The following is a 13721-nucleotide window of genomic DNA, read 5'->3' as shown; positions in this document are numbered from 1 at the left end:
GAGGAGATCCAGGGAGGAAAACCAGGAAAACAATTGTTCTTATCATCCTTGAGTTCATTATAGTAAAGCACCTGAGGTGCTTAGTGTAAGGTGATATCAATGAAAAAACTTTTTTTAAGAACGGTTTTTATTGAAGACATTTTTCATATATACAAAAATACAAAAGCCAAACCTTGGCAACAGGTCAATGAAAATCTTTTTGATGTTTCTTTTACACTGAGCCATCGAAGGAGGAACCAGGAAAGTTGCCAAAAACCCTGATCAAAGAGGTAGATTTTTAGGAGCCTCTTAAAAGAGGCACAGAGGTTTAGGGAGGGAATTCCAGAGCTTAGGGACAAGGAAGTTGAAAGCATGGCCTCCAGTTGTGGGATAGTTATAATCAGGAATGCACAGCAGGACAGAATTGGAAGACTTCAGATATCTCCAAAAGGAGGCTACACAGATAGGGAGTGATATGGTTATGGAGGGATTTGGAAACAAAATGAAGATTTGATAGTTAAGGCACTATCAGACGGAGAGCCAGTGAAGGTCATAATATAATAATAATATAATATAATAATATATCAGCAAGCATAGTGGTGATGAACGAACCAGATTTGGAGCGAGTTACGAATCAAACAATAGAGTTTTAGATGTGCATGAATTTGAAAGGGACAGCACGGTAGCATAGTGGTTAGCACAATTGCTTCACCGCTCCAGGGTCCCAGGTTCGATTCCGGCTTGGGTCACTGTCTGTGCGGAGTCTGCACGTTCTCCCCGTGTCTGCGTGGGTTTTCTCGGGATGCTCCGGTTTCCTCCCACAGTCCAAAGATGTGCAGGTTAGGTGGATTGGCCATGCTAAATTGCCCTTAGTGTCCAAAATTGCCCTTAGTGTTGGGTGGGGTTACTGGGTTATGGGGATAGGATGGAGGTGTGGGCTTGGGTAGAATGCTCTTTCAAAGAGCTGGTTCAGACTCGATGGGCCGAATGGCCTCCTTCTGCACTGTAAATTCTATGAAATCTATGAAAGGTAGAAGGCTGGCCAGGAGTGAATTGGAATAGTTAAGTCTAGATGTAATTCCGACATGAATGAATGATTCATCAGTAAATGAGTTGAGGGCGGGTTGGTGTTGAACAATGTTACGGACGTGGATGTGGGCAGTCTTGATGATGGCATGGGTATGAAATCGGAAACTTGCCTCGACTTGGGTTCAGGTTAAGCCAGCTATAGGAAATGGAAGCGATGGACATAGATCAGAGTTTATGACTAGGGCTAAAGACAGTGACTTCAGCCTTCTCCATATTTAGTTGGAGGATATTTTTGTTCTTTCAATATTGGAGATCAGGCAAGCGTTGTGCCAAATCAGAGGCCAAGGAAGTGGTGTTGATGAGATATTACAGAGTGTCATTGGTATATTTTTGGATGAGGTTGTGTGTAGGTGAGAAATATGAAATGGCTAAGGTTACGTGTGTGGGCAACTTTAGAGGTAACAGAGAAAGAGGAGCCATTACATGTGACTTTCTATCTTTGATTCTATAGATAAGAATGAAACTATGCCAGGGTGGATGGAGCCACCTGGAACCCAGAGGAGGAACACCGAAGGAGGGTGATATGGCCAAATTGTTGAATACAGGTAGGCGAAGAAGGATGAAAGGAGAGTTTATCATAATCATAGTCATAAAGAATTCCTTCAGTGACTTTGCAAGGGCCGTTACAGCACTATGGCTGAGCTGAAAATTTGGGCCGAAGTTCTCTAAAAACACGGCTAAGTGTTAACGCCGGCGTAAACACCAGAGTGTTTCACGCCGGCGTCAACGGGCCTCTTGGCCCAGCGGTTCTGTAGCCCACAGGGGACCAGCATGGCACAGGAGTGCTCTATGCTGCTGCAGCTGCCGTACGTGGCCCTGCACTGCTCGCCCCAGGTCCGCGCATACATGCAGCGGCTGGCCGCGGGTCCGCGCAACATGGCAGAGCCACACAGCGACCGGCGCGGAAGAAGGTAGGCCCCCCCCCAGACCGCGCGTGCCCACCTATCAGTGGCCCCCGATCGCGGGCCTGGCCGTCGTGGAGGCCCCCCCCCCCCTGGAGACTGTTCCCCCCGCCCCCCCACCAGGACGGTCACCGCAGCCGCGAGGCCGAGCTCCCGCCGGGGGGGAGTATATGTGAACCACACCAGCGGATATCAGCCGGTCAACCACGGGGAATCGCCGCGGGGGCTTCTTTCAACGGCCCCCAACCGGCGTTGCATCGACTGCACGCATGCGCGACTGGTGCCATTTTCCGGTCCCTGGAGAATCTCGTCCTGGCATCGGACCCGATCGCGGGTCTGAGGCACCATTCTCCGCCCCCGCGCCAAGTACCATTTTGGCGCGGAGGCTGGGAGACTTCCGGCACTGATTGGAGGGATTCAAACTGGAATTGTGGAACACAGATTTTGGAAGCTACAAAACACTCAAGCATTTCACAAAGAAAAGGAAGATTCGATATGAGGCAGTAATTTGCAGCTACAGAGGGGTCAAGAATAGATTTTGATAATCAGGGATTGATTACAGCAGATTTGAAAAAATGGGAGACTGTCCTGAGGAAACATAATCCCCAAATTCCCCAATGCCCCCGTGTGGGGAATAATTCAGCGGGAGGCCCAATAATCATTTTTATGCTGCTGTGAATTTTCCATGGAATCTTCCACTGCTGTCTGACACGGCAGATTGGGAAACCCGCTGGAGGTCGGTGTTAAACTGATTTGCATCCCGCTCACGGGATGGTAGTAAAGTCACACCCAAAATCTTCTACCTGGTTCTCTGCAGCGCCAGTGGGAAAACACACCGGTGCAAAACACGTTTGGATTCACCTGAATAATGCCCGGAATTGCCTCCAGAGTTCAGAATGGAGGTTGCCAACTACCCTCGAAAATCACAGTAGTGGGTGGGGGAGTGGGGGGGGAGGTCGCATTTTCAGGTAGATCTTCCGGATTCGGTGTCCTGGTGGGAGTCCATCTTCCAGCCTCAGAATGTTCCTGGAGATTCATCTTCATTTTCAGGAGGCCCATCTTCTTTCTTCAATAGTGGGTTAGTGATGTTAGGCGCCTTTTCAATGTGGTACCCAGGCAGGATGGCAGACTATACACGATCGGCCTGCCCCACATCAGAAAATGGTGCAAAATCCCCAGGCGCACAATTAACGGGGTCAGGGTCAGAAGATTTGCTGTTTTCCTGCCATCCTCCACAAAAGAAAACATGGGACTAAGTCCCAGGATGGAAGAATCCCGCCTAATATGACGTATATGGGGCCCTGCATAGGAAATTCAATAATCAACAATTTGGAATAGAATTGAGGCAATAGGATTGGATCTCATGTCCAAATTAAATTGGAGGGAGCATTGTGGGATAGAATTTTATTGTTGTACATAATCTACTGAAATATGTTGTGATTAAAATATGTATGGAATTTCATCGCTTTCCTGCCTTTTTTGAATCAGTCATATTCCTAAAAGTTATAAGTGCGTCAAGTGCCATCACATAATTTTCACAGAAATGGACAGATTGAAAAAATCAGATTATTCCCCTTCAGAAATCAAAACTGCACAGAGGTGAGTTCAAATCAAATAGAACTTATTTTTAAATCATAGAATCCCTTCAGTGCAGGAGGAGGCCATTCGGCCCATCGAGTCTGCATCGACCCTTCAAATGAGCATTCTACCCATGTCTACTCCCCCATCCACCCCGCCCTACCCCTGTAAAGCCATGACCTAAGCTGCACATCCCTGGACACTAAGGGGCAATTTCGCATGGCCAATCCAATTAACCCATACATCTATGGACTGTCAGAGCATCTGGAAGAAACCCACACAGACACGGTGAGAACGTACATCTCCAGTCATACCTCTTTTAAGATGCTCCACCAGAGAAGGACTTGCAGATTGCTGATCATACTTGACCAGAACAGTTGAAGTGCCCGCTATTACCAGTGGTTTCCCCATATAAGTGGCCAAATGCACTTTGTTGCCCAATAGGGTCAGTGATTGAAGGCCAGACCGAATGATGCTGTCGTCATCTTCCACATAGTAAGTCCTGTCATGCGGGAGGCGGTTGCACGGGGCCTCCTGTTCACTGGTTCCTATGATCTGTTGCAGCCCCCACTGGTCAGAGGTCATATTCTTGTTTCTCATGGTTGGGAAATGATGCCCGGCAGTGCTACCAGCCTCTATTATGGTGACCCGTGATCCTTTGGTTGGTGTCCCATTGTTGAGAGCCGGCTTCCTTAGTTCTAGCCAAACGTGATTGACAATCACCTTGGCGTCCCACACTGAGCACCACCATTCCCTGTAGCTCCTGGACCGCTTGTCTGGCGCCTTCGCTGGAGATGGCTATCGCCATCGCACATTGCAGGTCCAGGTGGTCCTCAGCTAGTAATCTCTTCTGCGTGGCCGCGTCGCGGAGGTCACACACTAAACGGTCCCGGAATGTCCAATTTAACGTTGCTCCGAATTTGCATGTCTCCGCCAGTTTTCGGCGGTGAGCCAGGAAGCCATCACTGGCTTGGCTTGGGCCTGAGTAGATGTGTAGAACCAGAAACAGCGTACAATGACTGGCAGCTTTGAGTCGAGATGCTCTCCACTAAGGCCACCAGGGCGGCGAACGACTGGGTATAGGGGGGTCTAGATAAGTCAGGCTTTTTATCACACTGTCGGCAATAGCACCTCAAGCCATTAGCAATACCACAGTGTGTCTCTCATTGCCGATAATTGAATTTGTCTTCAAAAATATTGCATACGTCCGATGTACTGTCCCCATTCATCTCTACCTGCGTTAAATGGATCCAGCTTCCCTATATACGGCATTTCAGCAGTCAGTAGAGGGGCCTTCCGAGGCATAGATGAGCTGGACTGGGCACGTAACAACCGGTGACGATGGCAGCTCCACTGAATCCTCATCGCCAGTGTTGAATCCGCGCTAAGCAGGACATATAAACGACAGATAGAAATTAACTAACAAAATTTATTACAATATAAATCCAAACGCTCCATTCCCCAAGGGTCTCCTTCCCCGACCTGCACCCAGGCCGGGGTATTTACCTGAGTTGGGGCACTCCCTGTTAAGGGGAAGCCCTGTCCCCTTAAAGGGGCAGTCCATATTCTGGGGAGGTCATGGGAAATAGTATGGTCATGGTTCCAGGACCTCTATTGGGGTTATAACAGAATACAAGTCAAGGAGGTGTGTGGGTATGTTATACTTGTTCGTGAAATAATATAGGACATTCTCCAGAAAGGAGAAATGGTGGGCTATGCCTGTTGCGAATAGTGTACGCAACTGTATGGGGCCTGAGAATTTCTTCATAGGGTCAGGATTTTGGTTTTCTAAATCTGAATTAAACAAATTTTGTTGAGAACAAATAATTCTGACAGGATTGGAAACACTCTTCTGTAGAACAATGACATATATGAATAATATACGTTTCTGCAGAAACGTACACATTAGCAATGCTGTTCTGTATTGTGAGATAAGGAACATATGAGCCAGTTTCTTTCTCCCATCAATTTTGTGTTCACCAAGGGGAGAGGGTAAAGAAGAAATCATGTTTAAATATTTCCTTGTTCGAGTCAGCATCAAAGCACCCTCTATGTCAGTTACAATGCTGTGAAGATCCCTGAAGACCGCATTAATAATGTTCCTTAGGCCAAGCTCAAAGTAGCCGAGCCACTGCTGTGAGCGTTCCATTTCCAAAGTCAGCTGTTCGTTGCATTTAAGAATTACTACAAACTTTTGAACTTGGATTTATATACATCATTGAACTAATCTATTGAAAATGTAGTGAGCGATCTAACAAACGTTTCTAATTGTGGTTGCGAGCAAGAACAGTTTCCCGATGCCGACCCGGCGAGATCGTCACCCATATTTAATGTTAATTAGGGCACCTAATGAAGCCCCACGGGCTTCAAGCTGGAAAAGACTGTCCCACCAGCTGATTTGCCTGTACCGCACTTGGCAGCTCCCCACGAACGAGGGGGAGCATCTCTTAAACTGACCCTGCAGATCAAACCCCAGAGAGCATGCAGCCATACCACTGCGCAGACCGGCCTGACCATTCGCAGATGCCGACCTGGTCAGACTGCTGGACATGGTGGAGTTCGGTCGGGATGCGCTATTCTCCCGAGGGAGTTGGCGGGTCAGCCACAGGACAGCCAGTGCCACCTGAGGCAATGGCAGCGGCCATCAGCGAGGGGAATGGCAATAGGAGGACCGCAACCTAGCACCACAAGAAGCTAAACGACCTCTGCCGGGCCGCACAGGTGAGTTGGCAATGACCTCCTGGCGACGGCTCCACCTGCCAACCCTGCGGTTGGAATGGCACCACCCCTGACCACACAATACCACACCTAGAATCCACCTGCGCACCCCACCCGTGCCCAGCGGCGGTGCCCACCCTAGACCACTCGCCATAGCAGACCCCCACCTCGCCCCGCGATGCGTGAAGCGTGCAGCTCATGATGCCCTCTTTCTCTCCCCGCAGAAGAAGTTGTCCCATAAGAGATGGGAAAGAGCCCAGATGGTGGCAGGGTGCTGGACATCAGAGCCCTCACCCCCTATGAGGAAGGGGCCCTGGAAGTTATGGGGGTGGCCATGAACAGATTGGTCACTGGCATCGAGATTGGCCTGTGCTGCAGAGGTGTGTATCTACCGGCCCCACCCAGATGACCTGTCACATGTTTGTTGTTCATGCCAGGCAGAATGATCCTTATCTCCCACTGACCACATGTACATTCTCCCGCAGGATCTCCATCCAATGGTGCCAGCCCATGGGGTGGACAGCCCCCCGCCCCTCCACTGCCTCCCAAGAGAACACATCAGAGGAGAGCCTCGAGGATGCCATCATCGATGCGTCATTCCCACACTCCACCAGTGCAGAGATACACATCTCGGTGGGCAGACGTAGTGGACAGGCTTCTGGGGCACAATCTGGTGAGCACCACACAGTTGCTCATGCACATCAAGTGGATGCAGGAAGATCCAGAGGGATAGCAGTCGGTGGTCTGCTGGATCCCAGGACCCAGCTGGGTTCCAGTCAGATGCTGAGCCTCTGGACCAAGTTATCACGGAGCTGATGCAGATTCGAGGGTGTGGCTGTCATATTCAGAGGGGGATGTCAGCGACGCTCCAGTGGATCCATTCCCAATTGGAGGAGTCCCATAGGCTACGGGCTCAGGAGTTGCCACCAGCAATGTGCAGCACCGAGGCCAACACTGCGAGGGTGGCGGCCGCAGCGGAAAGCCTGAAGCACGGCATCAGCACCATGAGTCCAAGGCATTGCTCAGTCAGTGACGGTCATAGCTGAGCGCCTCAACTGCAAGTCCTGGTCACTGGGGGTCATGTCCCTGACACAGATGGATCTTATCGAGTTACTGTGGAGCATGGGCAGCACGGTAGCATTGTGGATAGCACAATTGCTTCACAGCTCCAGGGTCCCAGGTTCGATTCCGGCTTGGGTCACTATCTGTGCGGAGTCTGCACATCCTCCCCGTGTGTGCGTGGGTTTCCTCCGGGTGCTCCGGTTTCCTCCCACAGTCCAAAGATGTGCAGGTTAGGTGGATTGGCCATGATAAATTGCCCTTAGTGTCCAAAATTGCCCTTAGTGCTGGGTGGGGTTACTGGGTTATGGGCTGGAGGTGGTTGACCTTGGGTCGGGTGCTCTTTCCAAGAGCCGTTGCAGACTCGATGGGCTGAATGGCCTCCTTCTGCACTGTAAATTCTATGATTAAAAAAAAAAATTCTATGATATCCCAGTCTCAGGTAGGCATTGCCAGGGTGCTGCAGGGCATGTCCCAGATGCTGGCAGAAATTGGCAAGGCACTGTTGAGTGGGGCCCGGTCACGGGGCATTGTTAAGGGCATCGACATCATGGTGCAGACAATAGGGAGCTACCAGGGCTGGAAGAGCCAGGTGACACAGGGAGTTGGGAGCTCAATTCAGCTGCCATTCTGTCCCAAGGTTACTCCCCAGGGGCCTATGGGCATCGCTTGGGAGCGGGGAGTGTTGGAGGATGACCCGGAGCCAACCTATGGGGAGACAATGGTGGTCACCAGCTCTCCCCGCTGACAAAGGCATATCTTGGTGTCAGCGGGTGGAACAGGGTGGCACAGCAAGATATGTACCACCGCCAAGGCAGCCGAGGCCCTCCGGTCCCAGGCCCTCCAGAGGACGCTCACCAGGGCAACAAAGGCCCCAGGGCACAGTAAGCAGCAGGCTGCCTCCACCTCTGATGTGTTTCCTGGGGACACAACTGGACGTAATGGCAGAGCACGGAAGGCTAAGAAGATTGAGGATCAATGAGAGGACACTGCGGGAGAGGGAGGGTGGCACCATCAATAGCTAGGGACAGTTAGGGTCACGCTTGTACACCATTAAAACACGTTACGCCCGAGACAGGTGAAGCCTCTGTCGTGTTATTCCACACTGTGGGCCGGCCTGCACCTTCTCCCCAATTCGCCCTACACCCTCCCCAGCCCCATCCCTCTGGACATGGTGGACCTAGATCTGGGCTCACCGCCCCCCCGCCTCGTCTCGAACTCCTGCCCCCAAGGCATACCACGTGCTGGTGATGGGTATGAGTGTGCTGTCAGCAGACAGACAGGATTCAGACTATGGCATAGATTGAGGAGCCCAAGAGTTCAGCTCACAGTGGGTAATCAGCACCCTCCTACCTGCTGACCGACACAAGCGCATCACCCTGGAGTGATGTAACACAGACCTTGGGAGGGTGGGACAGGGCGATGTGGGGAGGGTGGGGGCAGGAGCGGGTGCAGGGAGTGGGGGATGGATGGGAAGGGGCGAGGGGGAGGGATGACTGATGAAGCCACGCCCTATTTGAAGCGGGCGAGGATAAGGATCTCCCTGGCCCTTCGGGCATGCCGCACCCTCGCCGCCGCCTGTCCCCCATCCTCCAATTGCTCCTGCCGGCCCACCCGGGCTCATCCTCCAGCCCTTCCAGGTTCGGCTTCTCCTCGTCCTCCTCCTCTGACGTGGCTGCTCCACCTCCTCCTCCTCCACCTCCAGCACTTCGGCACTCTGCTGTGCCAGGTTTTGAAGGGTGCAGCAGACCACACAAAGTGAGCGACTCTCCCGGGGGTGCACTGCAGTGCACCACCAGAATGGTCGAGGCACTGAACTTCATTTCAAGCAGTCCGATGCACCGCTCAATGACAGCCCCGGGTGGCCACATGGGCCTTGTTGTACCAGGTGACCGCATTGGTCACCGGCCTCCATACTGGCGTTATTAACCATGTCCCAAGCGGGTACCCTTTATCTGCCAAGAGCCATCTGGTCTTCCTGGGGTCTTGTTCGAAGACACCGGGATTCTCTGACTGCCGCAGGATGTAGCTGTCGATCATATCCCCTGCGAAGCGTCATGCATGTGCACGATCTTCATGTGGTGGCCACACACAAGTTGGATGTTCAGGGAGTGGAATGCCTTCCTGTCAATGAAGTGTGTTCTCAGACTGCCCGGAGCATGCAAGGTGACATGTGTACCCTCTATTAATGAGGAGCTGGTTTAGCACAATGGGCTAAGACAGCTGGCTTGTAATGCAGAACGAGACCAGCAGCACGGTTCAATTCCCTTTCCAGCCTCCCGAACAGGCGCCGGCATGTGGCGACTAGGGGCTTTTCACAGTAACTTAATTGAAGCCTACTTGTGACAATAAGCGATTTTATTATTATTATTATTATAACTGCCCTCACGGTGGAATTGGCAGTCCAGGCGGCCAGATACTGGAGAGACGGCAGCAGCGGTGTCTGCATAAGCCCGAAGCGACAGCCCATGTGCATGTACCCACCCCACACCCGGAGGACCAGGCCACCCATAAAGCCGTGGAGGAACCCAGAGGAGATTAGCGACGGCCCAAGGTGTGCAGGCATCGCTGGTCATTCAAAGAGATGTTTGACAGCATTTGCCACAAGAGGCCCCACCTCAACAAGTGGACAATGTGGCATCTGTGCGGACTTGACACCACGTGGAGGAAAAGGACACCTGCTCCTGTTGACCATGAAGGGCACCGCAACGCTGAACCTTTATGCCTCGGGTTCATTCCAGGGCTTGAGCTGGACTTGCTGCATGGTCCACAACATCATCCATACAAGATATTTGTAAGGAATTGGAGACTGTGAGACTGACAATTGGTTATGGCTTCCACCTCGATACCCTAATCCCCCGAGCCTCCCACCCTTACATTCCCTACCATTTCTCCAGTGCCTCCCAAGAGAACACATCGGAGGAGAGCCTTGAGGATACCATCATCAATGCGTCATTCCCACATTCCACCAGTGCAGAGACACACATCTCGGTGGGCGGAGGTAGTGGACAGGCTTCTGGGGCACAATCTGGTGAGCAATGACCCTGCTTGTGCTGGGAGACCCTGTCCTGCATACACATCCCCGGCCACAGCAGGGGCCCCAGGCACCGTGCTTTGTATCCTGGACCCCACATCCCTGCTGGGAACCGAACTCGGACCGGGCCTGGGTACCCTCCACCGAAATACACACCAATCCTCTGGTCGCGGTCGAGTCCCGAGTGCTGCGGCCCAGCTCTAGGGTATATGGTGTTGGCTGCTGTCCCGGCGGTTGTGCAGTCTTCAGTATTCCGGCAAGGTGTCTGGGCCAAGAAGTTTGATTGGAGTACCAGGCAGGAGCACTAGCCTGCGACATGGCACGTCTACCCAAGGGTATCCACTTGGGAGCTGTGCTCACATGCTGTCATTGCAAACTCCCTATTAGCAATAGCCTTCAGCTGTGCGGCCACGGGCCACCACGGTCAGTGGCACTGCAGGGCAGTTGGCGCTGGGCCCTGGCACCCCCCCCCCCCCACCCCAGCCCACGGGCGACCTCCTACCAGTGACGGGCGAGACCCCCAAACTGCTCCGCCCTAGCACTGGAGTGGCTGCTCGGTGGCCCTGGGCTGACTGTCCATTTACCAAGATGGCTACTCACCTCCTCCGATTCCCACAGCAGCCATTTTGCTAGCTTCACATTTTTAATTAGATGTGCCGAAGGGCGCCGGGCTGGCCATCTCGGGAGCCTGGTAAATAGGGGATCCTTACCGTTAAAAGGATGGAGATTGGCCTAATTGCTGATTAGTGGTTTCTCGTCATGCCACAGTGCGATTCTGAGCTCGCCGATCGGTGCCTGGCATGCTTTCCGATTTTGGACTCTCCCACGATCTAACTGGCCTGTTAGATTGTGGTCGTAGTGTTTGAATTGCAATAAGTTCCTATCAGGCTGTTTTAATTGTGTCTGTCAGACACGTATCTTGGCTCAGCATGACAACCTCCATTTCATGCTCTTCATTGACTGATTGCTCATCACTCAGGAAGGTGTTTGGGAATCAATGCACTGGGACACTTGGCCATGAAAATCACAATGATTTGAATTGAGGGACTACCGACATTAGTCAAGGTTACAAATCATTAATAAGGGTGCTAATTAAAGTTAGTAAAATGATGCATAAAACTGACGACATTAACAGTAAAGCAATTTACGAGGATGGATCTTTAACTGCTAGCAGTTCATTGCTTTCCCACCTGCTCAAGGTCAAGTAGGGATGGGCAATAAATGTTGGTCGAGCCAGCGATGACCACAATTCATAGAAGAATTTAAAACGTTGTTTGCTAGCTGTAATAATTCCAAAGGAGGCCAGGCTAAGTGAAATCAAGGTATATTCTCAAACAGAAATAAAGTTGCAGCCTCGTGGCACGGTAGCACAATGGTTAGCCCTGCTGCCTCACGGCACCGAGGACCCGGTTTTGATCCCGGCCCCGGGTCACTGTCCGTGTGGAGTTTGCACATTCTCCCCGTGTCTGTGTGGGTCTCACCCCCACAACCCAAAAGATGTACAGGGTGGATGAATTGGCCATGCTAAATTGCCCCTTAATTGGGAAAAAAAAAATGGGTACTCTAAATTTTAAAAAAAGCTGCAGCCACAGCTCAGGACCTTTGGGAATGATGGTTCAGATCTGGGACACAGAATTTAAGGGCCCACTAGTGACCACCTATTGGGCGTGCCTCCACCTGCTCAATACGGTAACTCGTACTCCACGAAGCCACGAGGAGATCAATTAACAATCCCCCCCATGGTTTTCATGGGGGCTATAACATCCCTCCCTCTGTAAGTCAGTTTCGTCCTCCTCGTTCCCATGAGGAAGAGGCCTCTTCCACCTTTTAGCGCTCGGCCTCGCGTCTGTGGCAGGTGGAGACAGATCCGGGATGTCAAGCAGACAGGTGACCTTCGCTTCCTCAAAGACTGCCTGAGGGTTACTGATGCAGATCCGTCCTCGGTACTGGCCCCCAGATGCAGACCAGTCTCTTCAGCCTCCATCTCAGACACCAACACCTCACTGTCGCAGAGACGACCCACGGGTTTCCCGCGGGCTGGAGCCTAGCGCCAGAGGCAGCTGCGACCAGGATTGGAGATGTGGTTTTGATTGGAGCAGGCTCCCTCCTCCTAAGGGTGGTCCAGGTGCTTTTTAAGGACTTTTTCCTACATCTTAATCTTGTAGGAGACAAGCCCTGTCTTCTTCAGTATGACCCAGGGATCCAATTGGAGCCCTCCCCAAGGTTTTGTCCGTATACGGTGTCTTAACTCTCGGGTCCCCTGGTGTCATAATTTATCTTTTGACTCTCCTGTCTGGACTCCACTTACCCCACCAAAGCAGTTTCAGCCGGGCACGAAATCGCCGTCCCAACAATAATTCCACCGGGACCATTCCCGTCGTGGTGTGTGATGTGGTTCAGTAGTCGAACAAGAATCAAGCCAACCTTGTCTCTATGGATCCAGTTGACTGTACCATTGTTGGAGACCAAGGCCTCTGATATGCCAGGAATATAGAAGCTCTCCCGGAGCTTCCCTCTCGTGGCGTGAGAAGTCGTAGAGGCCATGCGGTTCCCGTCTCCGGGAGTGGGTCTCCAGGTCCTTCACCTTCTCCTTTAGCTGCTTCTGGGTCTCCTGCATCAATCCCATCTTGACCGCCAACGAGGTAAGCTGCTCCTCGTGCTCCCCCACCGCCTCCTCCACTTTCCGAATAGCCTGACCCTGGGACTCCAGCCTCTGCTCCACCCGATCGATTCCCACTTTTTGTGGTTCCACAGCCTTGGTTAGGTCTTTCCTAGGCTTCCGTCCTCTGCCGACTGAATTTCTCATTTCAGAAGTCCAGCAGCTGCTCTATTGACCGCTGGATAGACAGGGCTGACCCTTTACACTCCGCCATCTTCACCTGTGGTGCACACAAGTTCTCCTGCTTCAACAGCTCCCTTTTTCCCGACCCACGTCTGGTCCGTAGATCCATCCACTAGCACCACCAGTAGAGTTTAACTTTCCTCAATCCCCTCTGCACCTTTTTCCACCAAAACAAAACATCCACCCAGCAACCGGGGAAAAGGACCAAACAAACCACCTCGAGCATGAGCTGCCAAATGCGCGACCACTCACTCCATGGTCACCACCAGACATCAGCAGTTAACTGTTAACTGCCACTCTTGTTTCAAATTCAAACCAGACAGGTTGATTCTGATTGGTCAAGGCATTGCAATGGGGAATGAACCAGGGAAAATCCTTGAAGAAAACAGAGATTTACCTATCTCCGTGCTGCTTAGAAGCACAGTGAAAGCATCAGCAATGATGGAGTAATAATAAAATATTTTCCAGTGTTTCTTTGCTGCTTAGACGGGGATCTGGTGGCTGAGGAGCAGTTGCCTTC

The sequence above is a fragment of the Scyliorhinus torazame genome, chromosome 7 (genome assembly GCF_047496885.1).
Source record: "Scyliorhinus torazame isolate Kashiwa2021f chromosome 7, sScyTor2.1, whole genome shotgun sequence".
Classification (NCBI taxonomy): Eukaryota; Metazoa; Chordata; class Chondrichthyes; order Carcharhiniformes; family Scyliorhinidae; genus Scyliorhinus; species Scyliorhinus torazame.
The sequence above is the reverse complement of the archived record's forward strand: the minus strand, read 5'-3'. Positions refer to the sequence as shown.